The following is a 19,543-nucleotide window of genomic DNA, read 5'->3' as shown; positions in this document are numbered from 1 at the left end:
AAAGGACGCGTCCCCTTTCACCTCCTGCAGGTCATTCTCCAGAGGAAGCCTCTGTCAGTCTGTCATCAGCGCCAGCTGTGCCTTAGTGGAACCAGCATATAGATGGCCATTTTTATTTGCGGCTTGTCAAGCTATCTTTGGGGAAAGATGAAAAATGTAACACATTTTTTTGTTAGTTATTGTTTAAAAATGTAATTGATAATGTAATTGATCTGTGTAAAAGTATACATTGGACAGAATTGTTAATTGCTGTAGATGTTCAGTGATATTAAGCAATATATTGACTTTCTAAATCCTATTTTAGTAATGTCTATTTAATGCTTAACTCATAGGCCAATGTCTTTGAGTTGCCTTCATTTGGGTGAATTTCTCTGCAATTATTGGGATATGCAATTAATTAGATTAACTAATCTCCATATGATCTCATTAATGCAATTAAAATTTTCTATCGATTGACAGCGCCAGAAAAAACATCCGTTGTGCTGTCAACACAAATTTAACAGGAGATGCTGTCAGCAGCCAGACAAACAAGCAGAAAAACAGTCAAAGAGATAGACAAATACAGCAACTGTGACACTGATAAATGTTTTTATGTCACTGCTGGGAAGGTTGTGAGAGTGCCCCTCATGTTTTTGATATGAGTTGTATTTTATTATTTATTGATTTGCCCGATTTTGATTTTGACCCATGAGATGGAGGCAGAGAGGTTGTTTTTTAACATCACTTTGTCTCAGTAGTCGAGGTCATACACATATGCTCACTTATTTCTCTATGGATTTTGCTTGTGTGGCATTACTATGATTTTGTTCCTATGTTGTTAACAATAGTAAAATGTTTTTTCCATGTATATTAGAAGGCCTATATACTGCGTGTGTGTGTGTGTGTGTGTGTGTGTGTGTATGTATATATATATATATATATATATATATATATATTAGAGGTGGGTATAGATTAATTTTTTTAAATCTAGATTAATCTCACTGGAATCTTGGAATTAATCTAGATTAAAATGGCTCATTTGAATTCTGCCGAAGGCATTCAGAATATGTGTGCTACCCAAATAATGACTAAAAGTAAGTCTTTGAGAATAGTTCGCCTCGCATAGGGATGTGAATTTCTGCCAAAAATGCCATTCGACAATAGAGGACCAAAAGTCGAATATCGTTCAAAAAAAATAATAAAATAAAACGCACAATTACAATGACAGAAAGGGAGGCCAATTTCATCTTTAGCGAATTGTCATCAAACAAACTGTTTATTAATTGAACAAGTAACATGTTTTCGTCGTTTTTTTTTTTTAACATAGTAGGCTAATTGGAAGAAGAAAAAAACAATAAGCGTCGCCCAACGTAACATGTAAAAGTATACACCTTGTGTCCCTGACAGGAAAATACACTGCTGCGCGATTTGTGTGAAAATATAACGATATTCGAAAAAGCTGTTTTATGATCCCAACCCAACTTTGACAATAGATTAACGGCGATATTTTTTTATCGCCCGATAAGAGTCTCACGTTAGCGCAGCACGTTAACGCCGATAACGGCCCACCACTAATATATATATATATATATATATATATATATATATATTTTTCATCTTTTTTTTATATTTTCATCTTTAGCGAATTGTCATCAAACAAACTGTTTATTAATTGAACAAGTAACATGTTTTCGTCGTTTTTTTTTTTAAACATAGTAGGCTAATTGGAAGAAGAAAAAAACAATAAGCGTCGCCCAACGTAACATGTAAAAGTATACACCTTGTGTCCCTGACAGGAAAATACACTGCTGCGCGATTTGTGTGAAAATATAACGATATTCGAAAAAGCTGTTTTATGATCCCAACCCAACTTTGACAATAGATTAACGGCGATATTTTTTTATCGCCCGATAAGAGTCTCACGTTAGCGCAGCACGTTAACGCCGATAACGGCCCACCACTAATATATATATATATATATATATATATATATTTATTAGTATTGTTCTGTAGAGTATAAAACATACGAAAATACTATTCTGGCAACATGTTTTAGTGGCATTAACCAAACAAATTTTTTTTGCTAATATGTACTTCCTTTCAATGATTTAAGTTTAAGTAACCTTATGTTCAAAATAAAAAATATCTCGGTATCTCGGAGTGGGCCGCGCTGGTTCTCATCTCGCCACCCCAGTGCCTTTCTTTCCCGAAGTGCATGGAGAGCTTACCAGGTTGTTGAAAGCACCTTTCTCTGCCAGAAACAGCTTTTCCCCCCTCACTACCTTTGACGGAGGAGCGGTGAAGGATTGCGAGGCTATCCCTTCAGTGGAGCGGTCTGTCGATACAGGTGCACCTGTGTTCGGCGGCAGCTGCCGATCCTCGTCTACCCCCTAAGGCCTGTGAGCTCTCGTCCGTTTCGACGGGCAGAGCTTACAAAGCCTGTGGGCAAGCCGTCTCCTGTTTGTGTGCCATGCCGCTGCTACAGGTCTATCATGCCAGGGCACTCATGGAAAAACATTTATTTATTTATGATACATTATTCATTCACAAAGAAAATTGGTGTCCTTAAAGGTTGGATTTTTCCTGATTTTTTAAATTAAGGCATTAAGATCAATTTCCAAAAGATGATTTTTTATGTTCCTCTTTTTAGTCAACTTTAGCATTGGTGTGTTCACTTATGCTAAGCACTGTACATACACCGCGGGTCCTCTTACATTGAAATAGCCATTTTGCGCCGACATGTTTCTAAAGTAGCCCTAAACGGACAAACGCATTTCGTCACTATGTTGTTCTTCAAGCAAAGAAGCTAGCTAAAGTCAGCGAATAAAACACTGACACAATTATGAACACGTAACAATAATATTAACAATAACATATCTTCTTACTGAACAATCAAGTAAACATGATTTCTTCATTTATCTTTGCAAAGAAACCTCATTGCTTAATTGGCTACTCTGTTGTCTCAGAGGACATCTTTTCCTGTCGGCCACAGTTACTTCTGTTGGTTGCAATTCGCAACCTCACCACTAGATGCCGCTAAAATGTACACACTGCACCTTTTATAGAATGTCATGAAACAAAATTGATAGTTGTTGTTTTTTTTGTTTTTTTTAAATGGAGCAAAACAATTTGCCAGCCCTACTCAGTCAAGTCTACCCTATTCCTTTTACTCGTTTGTCACAGACCAGCATTGACGGGTGTTCACTGGGCGAATACAGAAGCTCCCAGATTGAAACAACAAAAACTGAGAAGAATCAGTCGAGATTAAACTCTTCTTGAACAAAGGCACAAAGATGTGACAAGCTCTTGCTCTTCTTCTGTCATTCACACAGAGTGTTTTCTCAAACCGCTTTTTGATTTATGATGCTACCATTTGATGGGCTTCTGCCATCTATAACTCCTATGGATCACCCTGTGTCCTCTGCCAGCATCATCTCGACTATACTGACTCTGACACGGAATGTGTGTGTGACGGTGTGTATGTCTGTTATTGTGTGGCAATGCCAACATGACCCTAGCAATGACCTCTCCTGGGATGTCTCAGCGGATGCGCGCTTCACCCCACACTGCTGAGAAGGCAAACGGGTTTCATCAGTGTGGACAGGCCAAGGGAGCATCGCACGGCAGCCTTTTACTGCTGTCAATCAAACGCCACTCCTTCCCCTCTCCCTCACAATCCAGCTCTCAATTTCCAAACCTTTGATTTACAGTCATACAGAGCTCCATTAAGAGAGAGAGCTAAGAAAGCTTTGATCTTCTGTTGTATTTGTTCTGTGGATTGAATGCAATGCTGATGATGTTTAGGCTGCTTTTCGCATTCTTTCACATCTGCATGCATCCATGCTGAAATAGGGCTGATTTTCATTGTTCCCCCCCCCGAGGCCCATAAAGAACTGATAAAACATTTATGACTCTGACTAGATGAATATTTTTGTCTGATTCTGAGCTGCATCTTTGTTCTGCTGTTAGTTAGGACCGTCATTTTAACATGTTAATTAAGTACAGCTAATTATAACAAAAGTGATAAATTATGCCTACTGATCTGTATACTCTAGCTGTTTTACTGTGTTTAAAAATGCTGGACCCAGTGCTATAGAGTGGAATGGAAGGGATAGTTCCAGAAAACAGTTACAATATTTTTTAGTTTTTCTAACTGCCATTAAAAAGTCAGAAGAATAAGAATAGCGCATTGACTGAAGCACAGAACAATTATGGCTTTGCCACAGTTTTACTATAGCATTGCATAAAAATGTAATGACTGCTAAACGAATAAATGTAAATATTGATTTGTTTTTTACAAAAACTGATCAAAACATTTGAAAAATTATCAGAGAGCCGCATATACTATTGCATATACTCAGGGTCCGAAATTAGCACCCGCCAAGCGCCAAATGCGGGTAGATTTTCCGTTTGGCGAGTAAATCTCAAAAGGCTATCCGCCACACTGGCGGGTGGATGTTCCAGACATCCAAAGTCTTGCGGAAGTTTCGGGAGTCTCCCGCATATTGATAGCGGCTGCCTGATGCCCGCAAATTAGTTCAAATCTCCAGGAATCTAGAGCGAGCGAGAAAGAAAGAGCGCGCTCATACTGTGCTCCAAACCGTGTAGCGCGCGCACTGCAGAGAGCGAGAGACCTTGTGTGTGTGTGTGTGTGTGTGTGCCTCAAGAAGCGTGTGTGAACCTTCTCCACACCCAAAATAGACCAACACTAAATATATTATTTTAACTTAAAGAATTAACAAATTAAGATGACAAAAAGAAAACACTGAATCAGTTTGAAGCTTTGAAAAAAAACGCTTTTTTTCATCAGACTACGTTTTTTCGTCAAATATAAATAGCAGACCTACCTCAATCCACAGCTTGTCTAGTTTTTACTTAAAAAAGTAATATGTCTACATGATGTGGGGTGAGTCTGGATCTCCGATGGCACAGACGTCCCGGGAATACAGAGATGACGTCTCGCTAGAGTGGCCAATTTCGGAAAGCGCCTTTCATTTGCTTGTGGATGTTTGCTTCGCCAGTGATATTGCATTGTACTTGCACTAGGCCTACTGCTATTTTAATACCACGTAGCATATTTTGCAAGTAACTTCGTCGCCCTTTCTGTCAAAATGGTCCCACACAGTAGCTACTTCTTTTCGCTTGCCTTGCTTCATTGTGCTTGCTCAGCGAAATATGTCTTTAGGCGCGTGTGGTTGCGCGTGTCGACGCACCCCATGATTTAACAAATACAGGGTATATATATACTGTTTTTTTTTTACCATGCAGCAAACAAACAAAAAAGCTAAATGTGTGTGTGTGTGTGTGTGTGTGTGTATATATATAATTTTAAAACATAATTTTATGTTTACTTTCGGTAAAGTATCCTTCAAATGTACTGTTATGAGCACTAGTTCCATGCTCACATCTTCCATGTCTTATATTTGTTGCTCTGATTTGACTTCTATGTACTCTTATTCATTCAACATAATACTTATCTCAATTAAATGTACTGAAATGAATGTATATGTGACACAAAAAGGCTGTTTATTATTTTGGCCGGTAAAAAATATGCTTGGCTGGTGGATTTTTTCATCTACCAGTCCCCGTGGCAGGTGAGCCAAAAAGTTAATTTCGGACCCTGCATATACTGAAAACTTTGGGTGTTTTAGTACTTGTTTAAGTAGGATTGCGATTGTATTGCATTGTATTGTATTGAATTGAACAAACCAGGATGGATATCCATTGTTATCTTCTTTTATGTTTCGCAGAATAAAGACAGTCAAATGGTATTAGAACAAGTAAATAACATAATTTACATTTTTAGGTTAACAATGCCTTTAAGGCTCTTGAGATATGAGTAATACTCTGCTTTTCAAAGTGTTAATACTATAAAAGTGTTATTTTTCTTATTCTTTATTGTTCAATTTTCGATTTTGTGTTGGGATTGTGATTTATTCAGTATATCATGTCCTTTTTTTCTTGATAAACAACCCATTTCTATCTGTGGCCGTTTATCTGCTTGTTTTACATGATACCATAAATCTTATACCAAAGATTTGTGTTTTCCTAAAAATAAAAAAAACTCTGATGTAAGACTGATGGTAAGACTTTTCCCTCCCTTGTGCTCTGGTAGACTGCTAATAAAGCTCTAAAGTCTGATTTGCTTAAACCTCTCTCTGTTGTCTCAGAACGGTTATGGTTTGGACAAGGATGCTTTGTTGTTGTTTTTGCATTGACGGTAATTAGAATAAATTAAGCAAGTGTCTTGATGAGCGTGTGAATGAGAGAGAGCGAAGCAGGCTCTTCTGTTTGAAGTGGAAACGACAGTACCTGACAACTGGCTCATCGCCAGAGCGAGTGAACGAGAGTTTGGGCCACGGAGGGGTCAGAGTCGCAGACTACACTAGATTCATTTGTACGCTCGTCGTGGGACCGGGCAGCCATCTTAGAGTGCTGTCTAGACTGCAAGAGAAGATCCAAAGCCTGCTGGGGACACACAAACTGCCATTCATGACAAATTACTGTTGTATTAAACCTCGGACTACAGAGGCACAGAGCTGGATTTCTGGCTTATTTTAAAAAAGGTTTGGGAGGGAAAACCGTAAACAAACAACTTCCACCTGGGATTTTTTCTGTGTTGGAACAAAATGTTCAGTCTTATGTTTTTTTTAACACTGGGAGATATTGAATTGTTGCATTCGTAAAGACTTTATCAGAGCTTGTTTAGTGCACATTTTTTCATTGTGAGAATGGAGCTGGTTGGAATAACAGTCATGTGGATATTTATCAAGCTTGCCAGCATTTCCAGGCTATAAAGCATTAGTGGGGTTGGAATCCTATTTGTGGTATCAGAGGTTACTAATGGTGATGTAGTACTAGTTCTCCGTCCTTTAATAAGCAACTGCGTATAACACACACACTCGAGCAATGATAACAGTACTCCACCCTACAACACTGTTTTATGACTCTTTAATACATTACACATTTATTCATCATGCTAGTAGTATGGATGGCGTGAATGAGTGGGTGTGATTAAAGAGTCATTCCTGATACGCAGTATACATTACATTTTGAGCCTTGTCAATATGAGAAAAATGAATATGACTGTGTTGTATTTTAAATGATTTAGTTCACCCAAAAATGAAATGCATTTACTCTCCTCATGTAATTCCAAACCTATGGAAGCCTGTTTAAAATGGTAAGGTACTTTTGCAATTTTTTATTTATTTTGTACAATTGTGATTTTATATGTTGTAATTTTGAATGTTTATCTTATAATTGCGAGTTTATATCTTACAATGTGACTAGATTTTGCAGTATTAGTTTTTCTAATAATTACGACATCTCTGATCTGAATTAGGCTATATGCGTTCACAACCATGTCAAACCATGACTGGCTTGACTGCATGTTCAAGGCTTATGTTAAAGTTTGTTGCTATGCAAAGACTGAAAATTTCACTGGACCAATCTTTGTTATGGATTCTAAAAAAATGTGTTTTTAAAAATATCTGTGTGCAAACCAATGGGCTATGTCAAATCAAGGCAGTTACATGCAATCCTGTCAGACAAGCTTCTCTGCTTTGCCTTCGTCTTCCAATATTTCCAATATTTCCTAATTTAATAATCTTGTTTGTAAAAATAGTAAGCCGTAAGCTAGCCAATTTTAATTGTCTCCGTACTCTCTACAATTTACAAATATTTGAGATGCGAAAGATAGGATAGGCCTATCATTTGCTATAGACGCACAATTATTTATGGAAATGGGTCAAAAGCAGCTTTTTTAATGGAATGGAAAATTGTATGGAAACAGGCTGGAAACAGCACATTTCACAAACGTTTTTTGATGCATATGTACTTTGTCTATAACAAAACAGCACAAAAACTGGATGGAAACTTGACTAGTGTGACTTCATATCTCACAATTGGCAATTTGTTTTGTAATTGTGATTTATCGCGATATTTCAGATTTGCTCCTCATAATATCTAACAATGTGACTTTACATCTTACAATTGCAAATTTGTTTCTCCTTGTTGAATTTTTTACATTGCACTTTTAAATTTTCCATTGAGTTTAAATCTCATGGCAGTTTCAGATTTTCCCCCCTCATAATTCCTAATATCTGACTTTATCTCAGATATTGATATATTGATATTAATGTGGCCAATAATTGTCATAAGTCAAATTTGTCAAATGACTGTATTTCTCAAATCAAAGTAATAAAATCATTTAAAATTCATCCTATGTTCATTAATGTCTTATAATACACTGGTCCAAGACTGAAGACATGAACATGTACTGCATAACAGGAATGACTCTTAAAACACTTTTGTAATCTGTAAATCTATAACTGTATTCCTCACAGTGAATAGGGAATGATAAATTATCTCCAGCCAAAGAAACAATTTTTCAAGGCGAGGATGGAACACGTCCAAATAAAACAATGACCTCCAGGCCAGGGTATAACCAAACATTTCTGTGGTCAGGAGACCAAGAGGTCAACAGATCTAGTTTAAGCTGTGTTGACCCGTAACCCCACAATGGGAAATCTTCCAAATGGCTGACTCACACCGAACAGCTCTTCTATCTGATTCCATTCATTGTTTCTTACAGTCTCATTCTTTCTCATTCTCTTTTTCCTCAACCTTTGTCTCTCCTCTCCCCAGCCTCTTCCATGTGTCATTGTTGTTTTCTCTCTCTGTCCTCTGCTTGCTTGCTTGTTTAGTAGCATTAGAATAAAAGAACAATAACAAAAACACACAACAGAAAAGAAATATGCACAGGAGATATCTGAAACTCAATTAGGCTAATTTGAATATCTCTCCTTGTTAAAGAGATCTACTGAATACTGAATCATTCTAAAGAAGAAAAAAGACAAAATGTAGAAAAAACACCAAAAAAGCACAGTTTGATTAATCCGCACTTAATGTGTATTTGTGGCATTTTAACTTAATTTAAGAGTAAAGAACATCTTTGCGATTAGAATTGATGGTAACACTTTAGTTTTGGGTCCAATTCTCACTATGAACTAGTTGCTTATTAGAATGCATATTACTAGGATATTGGCTGTTTATTAGTACTTACAAAGCACATATATTAATGTCTTATTGTGCATGATCATATCCCACATCCCTTAATCTCTCAATACCTAAACTTTACTACCTTACTAATAAGCAGTAATTAGGACTTTATTGAGGCAAAGCCTTAGATAATAGTTATTTAATAGTGAGTATTGGACCCTAATCTAAAGTGTGACCGAATTGCCTGTGTAGTACAATGAAGGGCATAATTTGAGTTATATTTTGTCTCTTTATTTCTCCTGGGCCTGATATTCTTGTTCTCTTCCTTCTGTTCACTTTTTTTTCTTATTCACACACACCAAAAATAGCTTAGAGTGTGTTTATTTGCCAGAGATCATGCAGAGCTCCTTTAACAAGCTGCACCCTCTTTTCATGGCCTCCTTGCAAAGATCTGCTTTCTCGTCCACTGAAGTGGATGAATCGGCTAGACCAGTGAACAAAAAACTGAGGTTATTTTTATTTGAGTATTCTTTAGGGAACGTGCATGTGCATGGAGCCCAAGATCAAATTAATTTGGAATCCTTCTTCCAAAACGTGTTTTTGCCTTACCCTGATTCATGATGGTAAGCCCATTTTAAGTCTTTAAATTTTAGACCTGAAGTGAAGTTTTCGTGGGAAATTGCATACATACATCACTCGCCCGTGCGTGTCTCGTCATGTCAGTAAGTAGAGAAAAGTTGCTCCGGCTACTTTGATGTGTATATGGTGTGGGAGTTGCAGAGGTTGGCTAAGCGAGCAAGAAAGGTTGACATGGAGCAGCTAAATCTTGAACCTCCAGGGAATTAACTGTTTAAAACAAACGCTGAACAGAGGAAAGTCTGCTGACAAAAAGAGTACGTGACAAAGCTCGTAATAAAACAAGAATCAACATTAGCTTGTTTTTTTTTTGGAGATGGCTAGAACTGAGGAATTTAAAATGTTGTAAAAGCGACACGGAGATGCCATTTTTCTTACTCCACATATGAGTACATTATTATTTATTGAACAGATAAATAGCCATATGTAGCTCTCTATCAGAGTTCATTGTAAAGCAATATCTATTGTGAAGGGTCATTTCAATATGGTTGTTGTAGCGCTGTGCTGGATTTATTTGCAAGGAAGTATGATGTCTATTAATAGGTAAATCTACAGTAACATCTTCAGCTAGTCAGCTTGAGATCCTTTCCATCTAAACTGGTTATATCTCTTAAGCCTAGTAGTGAATGTTTTTTGAGCAGTAGGATAACCATATTCACCCGCACAGTTACGCAGAGCCGAAGCACAACCAAAATAATGTTCTTCCGCAAAAAGGATGCAGTTTTGATTTTTAACCGCTAGATGGCCAAAAGTTGCATATAGTGTACCTTTAAACAGCCTAATTAACAATTAATAATTTATAAATACAACTTTGTAGTTTTTTTTTAAATTTCATTAAAATATTTTATTCTACATTCTAAAAAATCTATAATCAATTTCCAATTTTAAGTGCCTTGGCAAAGTACTTATTTTGTGATTTGAGATTGATCATATGGTGACCAGTATTCTCATATCCCAAGTCTTGGAAAATAATCACATCTATTAATTGTGTATTTCTGCCTCTAATTTCTTGTAGACACCCACTGAAACTCGGTACATATGTTATTTATACTCTCAGCACTCATGCATAGAGCCCTTTCTCTCCTCAGCACATATTTTCCTGTAATGGTATTTGCATGTGAAATTAGATATCATCTTTCTAATTAAGCTCATAAGCATAATCTCATTGCTCTTATCAATTTCGCTATACACGAGTTCAAAAACCACACCAACATCAGGGGGAGAGGCATCACATAGCCAAAACCCTTAATGCTTATCTTTCATCAGATAATGTGGATATGTGCATGAGAAATGGAAAATGTGTGTGGTTGCTAACAGAGCAGTTTCTACTTGAGTCTGTTTTTTTATGCTGCTTTTCACTTTACGGAAAATAGTGTATCAAAGCCCCCCAGTGAGCAAGACTGCAAAAAATCTGTAAGATAGGGGTATGAGGAAGAAACCTTGGGAGGAACTCACCAGCTCAGCAGGTGGATTTCACCTCCTCAGGCTCAGATTTAAAGTTCCCCATTATGCGTTTTCAGATGATACCTTTCATTAATAGCTGTTTGTGAATGTGAAAGACCTGCAAAGTTTCAAAGACCAAAGTGCACAAAAAATGAACTTGCTGTCTCCCAAAAGAAAGAACCGATTCTGAACTGCTTGAAACAAGTCGTCAGTAATTACAGTCTTACTTTAAGTTGCTCAAACCTACAACATATTGGCGTAATGCCCGCCTATGGTTTTTGTTGTACAACAAACTAAATTAAAACTTACTGTAGTGCCCCCTACTGCTAACCAATACCAGAATAGGGCAACTATCATCTACCTAGGTCAGGGATGTGGTCTGCCTTGAGTGACTCAAAAAAGAGTTAGTATTGAGTTGAACAGTCGACAGTTTTATTGCCTCAGGGAACACAACAATAAACACAGAGCTGTAATGTACCAAGCATGAAAATAAAATAAAACAAAAGTAGAGCTCTTTCAATAATAAAAGAAAAGAAAATGTCCGTGTGAGCTGACAGCTCAATGCTCCTTTAAGTTGAGGAGTATGAAATTGAGTTCAGAGTTCAGTTCCTGATCCTTTTGTGTGTGTGAATAAAGTCAACTACTACCCGGGTAGAGTTAATAGCATAAATGTATTCTTATCTGTATCCTGTCTGAACGAAGCTAGTCCGACGTCCTCGGTGGCTGGTCCCACGGTTGGGCACAATGTTCTCACAACCATCCACCGTTTCGTTTCACGCACTGCAAGCGGTAGACCAATCACAACAGACTGGGCCATCTAACCAATCAGAGTAGGCTCGCGGAAAGGAGGGGTTTTGAGAGACCGGATCCTTTATCAAACTATTTCAGACACAGTGAGAAAAATGCCGCAATGTATATTAAAAAAATCACTCACACAATAAGCAGCCACTCACCTTGGTCTGGCATCAGCTGTTTTGGCCTCCCTCCACCTCCCTAACTCCACCAACTTAATTTAGGCATCTTACTACCATACTAACGCATTCTCATCCTTTGGCGTCATATGTGACGCCATATGACAAAACGGCGAAATACTACGCACATGGCACCCTTTATCGTCAATATAACACGCACTGTGATGGGTAGGTTTAGGTGTGGGGTAGGGTCTGCGTCTCATATTCACGCTAAAGGATGCCAGTCAACTTTATGACGCCTTGGGTTCGCGTGTTATATTCACGCTAAAGGGTGCCATGTGCGTAGTATTTCGCCGTTTTGTCATATGGCGTCACATATGCCGCCAAAGGATGAGAACGGGCTCACCATACTTATCATTCAAGCATTAGAAGTCCCACTGAAGGGTATATATCTAAGCTCGAGTTGAAGCTGCTTCCTTGAGCCCCTCCATTGCGGACAGCAAGCTAAATATGCTTAACCTTATTAGATTAAAGGTTATTTGGGCAAAGGAACTTGTGAAAGTGTTTTTTTGTGCTCGGATGCATGTAAACATTCAAGGAAACCTCCAAAACAAAATTACGAACTTTGAAAATACCATAATAGGGTGCATATGCAAAGCTAGTTACATATGCAGTAATGGATTATTTAATAAATGAGTTAATGTGTTAGTAATTGTATATTTGTCAGCTGGAGTAATGCTGGCAGTGGTCAGTGAAGCGTCTTTCACTGTCTGGGTGTAGTTGGCGCTAGGTGTGGCACAATGTCAGTTTGGAATGGAGAGTAAAAGGCCCGTTCACACCAAGCACGATAACTATAAAGATAACGATAAAGATAACTATATATGTGTCCACACCAACAACCGATAACGGCCTTTTTACTCTAAGCACGTGCGCGCCCGCGCTGCGGTTTCAAAGTAGCGAAAATGGATGACCTGCTGCTGCATTACGTTACAAAAAAATATCAAAAGAAAAACAGGCGCTTTTGGGTACACAATATCCTTAAAAGACGAGAGGAGTTGGGAGAATCCGTCACTCTGATTAGAGAGTTGTCGTCTTTTGAAGACAAATTGTATTCATATTTTCGAATGAATCAACAACAGTTTCATTCAGAAAAACGTACTTCAGTAGCTTTAATGATATTAACTGATGTTATAGATTACATTTTATTATAATTGTTGTTTACAACATGTCATTGAATATGTTTTTGCTGTTCTTATTGCCTTTACACATCTTTGCCAGCAGATGTCCTCAGCCAGCATGCTATGTCCCGAGTGCATCTAAACAGTGAATCTAGCAAGTCTAGTGTAATCGATCTAATCTAAATTTGAATTTAGCTGACGTTGAATTTAGCTGACTACACATAAAGTCAATGATGGGATAAAAACATCACCTAGTCAACACCTTTATGTACACAACGCCTTTTTCACTGCAACTTCAGCAATGTTGTCAAAACTAGCGCTGGATAACGTCTCTGGTTACTCACGTAACCGTAGTTCCCTGAGAGGAGGGAACGAGACATTACGTATGGGGAAATCCATTTTCCTCGAATCATGAAGTCTGATAGAATAACTCTATTGCTTGCAAATAGCCAATGGCGGTCCCGCCATCACCTGATTGGCTGACACTGCTCAATATAGGTGACGGCGGGCGCCAGAAACCTCAGAATCTTAGCTGAACGAGAGTAAGGAGACTGAGAGTCCCTCCCACACGGCAGGTTACGTAATGTCTCGTTCCCTCCTCTCAGGGAACTACGGTTACGTGAGTAACCAGAGACGTTCCCTTATCGAGTCGGTCTCTCGACATTACGTATGGGGAACAATAAAACCCCCGCCGTGTGGGAGAAACCCCGCCCAGCTCTCAGGAACAGACACCGGACCTGGTTGAAACATCTATTGGCACCGAGCCAACTCGGCATCTGCACCAACGAAGGCCCCTCCCATCAAGCTAAGCACGCTGAACTGAATGGAGGGAGATTGCAGCAAGTGATTGGTGCTTAGGAAAATACTGCCGGCTATGAATGCGGACATAACAAAGGGCACAATATAGTGAACATGATAGCTATGCTAATAATAACTCGCACTGTCTGACGACTAGTCGAACCGTGGCTAGAGCGCGCGCCATCGGGGCAGTCTAGCCTAGTCCAACGACAGCTCAGCTTTCTCTCCCTGCACTGACAAACATGTGGTGCGAATGAAGGGATATTCAAGTTATAGAACCTCGCGAAGGTATTACGAGACGACCAACCTGCCGCGAAACAAATGTCTTGAATAGACATGCCTTTCGCCCACGCCCATGATGACGCCAAACTCCTAGTGGAGTGGGCGTGCACCCCTATAGGGAAACGGCTTCCTGTGAAGCATAAGCCAGCCAGTGCACAGCCTCCACTATCCAGTGAGATAGCCTCCGTTTCGACAGCGCGCCGCCTCTTAGCACCCGCGTAGCAGACGAAGAGCTGCTCTGAAGTTCGAAACTGGCTAGTTCTGTTCACATAAGCACGCAGGGCACGCATGGGGCACAAGCGTACTTCTGAGACTCTGAAACACTGACCTCATCCGGGCAAAATGCTGGAATTGCAACCACCTGGGCTCTGATGAATATACGCAGTAGATAATAGCCCCATAATAGCATAGCACCTCAGTAAACAACAAACACATAGCCGTAGCTACAACTGTGAGTAGACGAGTTAGCACAGAATAGCCAGTTGTACTGAAGGAAACGGGGCAACATAACAGCATAGCACATGTACGTAACAGCATCGGTCGCTGTAGCGCATCCATGCATGTACATAACGCAGCATAAGTCGCCGTAGCGACAGAACTGCGTAGAGACAGAAACTGAGATGTACAGTTCGATCAGGATGGCTAGCTGCACGGAAACGGGGCAGCATTACAGCATAACACATGGTAAATTGCACATCCGTGTACGAACATACATTCAGAAACTGTGAGTATGCACAGTAGATTAAGATAGCTAGTTTTGCACTGAAAGAAACAGAGCAACAAAATAGCAACACACGTCCTTATACGTTCATAAGTGCAGTGTAGTCGCTGTAGCGACAAACTGAATATGCAGTTAGATAGGATAGCTGGTTGTTGCACTGAATGATAGAGGGCAACATAACAGCATAACACATCAGTGTGCACATTTTAAACATCTGTGTGTATAATGCAGCTCAAGTTGCTGAAGCGACCGAAACTGCATGAATATGTGTACACAATGGTCCATTACATTGAAGGGCAGCATAACGCTTCAATATCTACACAGATGCAATGCAAGTCGCCGTAGCGACGACTGAGACTATGCACAAGCATAGTTACATTTTTGTGTACAAAAAACACAGCGTCAGAGGCATAGCGACATCGACTGTGAATACGTAGTTAATCGGAATAGCCGGCTGCACTGAGGATACAGGGCAACATATAACGGCATAAATCATAGACACATATCAATGTACATAACACAGCGTCTGTGGCATCGCGCAACAACTGTGACTACACAGTAAAAGAGTAGCCAGTTGCACTGAAGGATACAGGGCAATATATAGCGGTGTAATAGTTACACATATCAGTGCGTTGTGTGTACACAGCGTCAGTTGCATCGTACAACAATTGTGAATACGTAGTGATCAGAATAGCCATTTGCACTGAAGGATAGGGCAAAATATGACGGCATAGATCATAACACATATCAGTGTGTAGTGTGCACAAACACAGCGTTAGTTGCATCGCACGACAACTATGAATACGCACTGCGTAGTAATCAGGATAGCCATTTGCACTGAATGACACAGGGCAATATATAATGGCATAAATCATTACACATAACAGAGTGCGGTGTGCACAAACACAGCGTCCGTTGCATCGCACGACAACTATGAATACGTAGTAATCAGAATAGCCATTTGCACTGAATGACACAGGGCAATATATAATGGCATAAATCATTACACATAACAGAGTGCGGTGTGCACAAACACAGCGTCCGTTGCATCGCACGACAACTATGAATACGTAGTAATCAGAATAGCCATTTGCACTGAATGACACAGGGCAATATATAAGGCATAAATCATAACACATATCAGTGTGTAGTGTGCACAAACACAGCGTTAGTTGCATCGCACGACAACTATGAATACGCACTGCGTAGTAATCAGGATAGCAATTTGCACTGAATGACACAGGGCAATATATAATGGCATAAAACATTACACATAACAGAGTGCGGTGTGTACGTAACACAGCGTCAGATGCATCGCGCACGAACTGTGAATACGTAGTAATCAGAATAGCCATTTGCACTGAATGACACAGGGCAATATATAAGGCATAAATCATTAAACATATCAGTGTGCAGTGTGTACAGCGTCAGTTGCATCGCACGACAACTGTGAATACGTACTGCGTAGTAATCAGAATAGCCATTCCACTGAAGGATACAGGGCAATATACAACGGCAAATTCATATAGTGTGCAGTGTGTACATAAACACAGTGTCAGTTGCATCGCGCAACAACTGTGAATACGTACTGCGTAGTAACCAGAATAGCCATTGCACTGAAGGACACAGGGCAATATATGGCATAAATCATTTCACACAACAGTGTGTAGTGAGTACGTAACACAGCGTCAGTTGCATCGCACAACAACTGTGAATACGTACTGCGTAGTAACCAGAATAGCCATTGCACTGAAGGACACAGGGCAATATATGGCATAAATCATTACACAACAGTGTGTAGTGAGTACGTAACGCAGCGTCAGTTACATCGCGCAACAACTGTGAATACTTACAGTGTAGTAATCAGAATAGCCATTGCACTGAAGGACACAGGGCAATATATAATGGCATAAATCCTTACACATAACAGTGTGTAGTGAGTACGTAACACAGCGTCGGTTGCATCACTTGCAGTAATCAGAATAGCCATTGTACTGAAGGACACAGGGCAATATATAATGGCATAAATCCTTACACATAACAGTGTGGTGTGTACGTAACACAGCGTCAGTTGCATCGCGCACCAACTGTGAACACGTACTTGCAGTAGTCAGAATAGCCATTGCACTGAAGGACACAGGGCAATATATAATGGCATGAATCCTTACACATAACAGTGTGGTGTGTACGTAACACAGCGTCAGTTGCATCGCGCAACAACTGTGAACACGTACTTGCAGTAAACAGAATAGCCATTGCACTGAAGGACACAGGGCAATATATAATGGCATAAATCCTTACACATAACAGTGTGGTGTGTACGTAACACAGCGTCAGTTGCATCGCGCAACAACTGTGAATACACACTGTGTAGTAATCAGAATCACCATACAGGGCAATGAATGCTGCGGCGGGGGCTGGGCGCCAGCCACCGGGAAAGCATTGACTGCTATATGAAATGGTATAGCTCGTCCGCGGCATCATGCACGGGGACATAGATAGCCATCTCCTCGGGTTTCCCCGAGCTTCCGCTCTGCGATGCGTCTCCCGTCTATGAGGCGGGTAATAATGTTGGGGAGAGAAGCTCTTTTGCTGAGACATGTAATGTACCTTGTTATTGAAACAGAACACAGCGGTTTCAGAAACAACACATTCTCGTCGAACTCTGGGCGGGAACACGCCCTCTTCGCACCGGTCCGACGAACACGTCCCGCGCTCTTTCCTCCCTGACACGCACATCAGGAGCGCTGTTTTTTTTTTTTTTTTTTTTTTTTTAGCGACTTCCTGAACTGCCTCTCGCTTCAGCTTTACGGCCCGCGCCGAGGCCACCTTTCCGACGGCAGCTCCTTGGGCGCTGTCCACTCCAGCACCATATCTGCCACCGCCTCAGTGAGAATGGCCATAAGCTCCGCATCCAAAGAGGCGAGGGCGCCTTCAGACGGAGACTCGGACTATTGGCGTCGTCATCGTCGTAACCGAACGAGATAATTCCCGTGCTTCCTCAAGAGGGCGGTAAATGGCCTCAAGAGTAACTCACGGGCTCTGCCACGTGAGGAAGGCGTGGACCTTGGGCCGACGTCAGCGCCTCAACAGAACCCGCGAATGGAGATCTCTGCCGTCTCCCGGTCCGCGGCTCGACGGCGGCAGACTGGGGAGAGGCAGGAGACACTAGGTCGTCGCTACGTGTAACGGCCAGCCTTGCACGAAGGATCTGATGGGAAGCTCCTCACAGGCGGGACATCCCGATCCCTCGAGTGCCGCCTCTGCGTGGTCCCGACCCAGGCACAGCACACAAGTTGTGTGCGTCCGGGGATTCAATGGGTCCACCACACGGGCGACAAAGAGACATAATATAATCCACCGGAACGCGAGAGGGGAATTAAAACTCCTTAATATACTCCGCTCTGAATGCGTACATCAACGGTGAAAACAGACTCGAGTGAAGAAAAAAGATTCTGAGGTTTCTGGCGCCCGCCGTCACCTATATTGAGCAGTGTCAGCCAATCAGGTGATGGCGGGACCGCCATTGGCTATTTGCAAGCAAAAGAGTTATTCTATCAGACTTCATGATTCGAGGAAAATGGATTTCCCCATACGTAATGTCGAGAGACCGACTCGATAAGGGAACCTAAGTTACCTGAGGTAATTTTGTTACACTATGCTAAACTGCAAAATATCTAATCGTTAATACTTCTCACCATTTATTCCCAGGATACAACCGTTTGCTTTCCATATATCTATCTCTTTTAGTGTATCCTTGAAAAGGGGGGTTGACTTGGAGGATTTTTTTGTACCTCGACGATTAACTTCTCTGCAATGTCATCTGCCATTTTAAATGCGCGAGACCTTTAAATTAGAATGGATTCTGATTAGCTGTCAGTGTTTTATCGTTCGACAGCAGGAAAAAAATCGTTCTGAAAGTGATCCCAACGATATCGTTCCTCATATCTTTATCGTTATAGTTGTGGTGTGAACTCTGTTATTCTTTAATATGGAGAGCGATTTTTAGAATTATATCTTTATCGTTATCTTTATAGTTATCGTGCTTGGTGTGAACGGGCCTTAACACAGATGCAACAAATTATAGTTGCATCTGCTGTTTGTTAATGTGTTACCAGAGGAGAGGCTTAGAGAAAACCATTTTCACATCATATGTATCCATTATGATATTGACAGCCTAAGCTTTATGTCACGTCACTAATCCTGGTTTATTGAAAACAGTCTATTCAGTATGAATTTAATTGTGAAAATCCAATTTGATGGGTTTTATTTACCATGAAATGTGAATATTTGTTTAAAATTTAATCTCTCACAGACTTACCTTGTATACTCACCGGAACAGTTTTTAATCAACTATGAAGTTGATCAACTTCATCAATCGTGATATGAAGTAATTTCACTGATTTTATTGAGTTTTTTCTTTGTTGCATTGTTATGGTTAGACATGGAATAAAATGTGTGTTTATCAGATTGCGAGTGTTAGTCAGATATAAAACAAGTCTTAAATCATTTACTTCTACATGTTCCTTTTACACTAACAACAAATATAAAAATTAGCATTTTCTTGATGATCAAGTATATTAAAACGTTTTTTA

Source organism: Siphateles boraxobius, unplaced genomic scaffold, assembly GCF_051911475.1.
Source record: "Siphateles boraxobius isolate OS27281-9 unplaced genomic scaffold, OSU_SipBor_1 46, whole genome shotgun sequence".
NCBI lineage: Eukaryota > Metazoa > Chordata > Actinopteri > Cypriniformes > Leuciscidae > Siphateles > Siphateles boraxobius.
The sequence above is the reverse complement of the archived record's forward strand: the minus strand, read 5'-3'. Positions refer to the sequence as shown.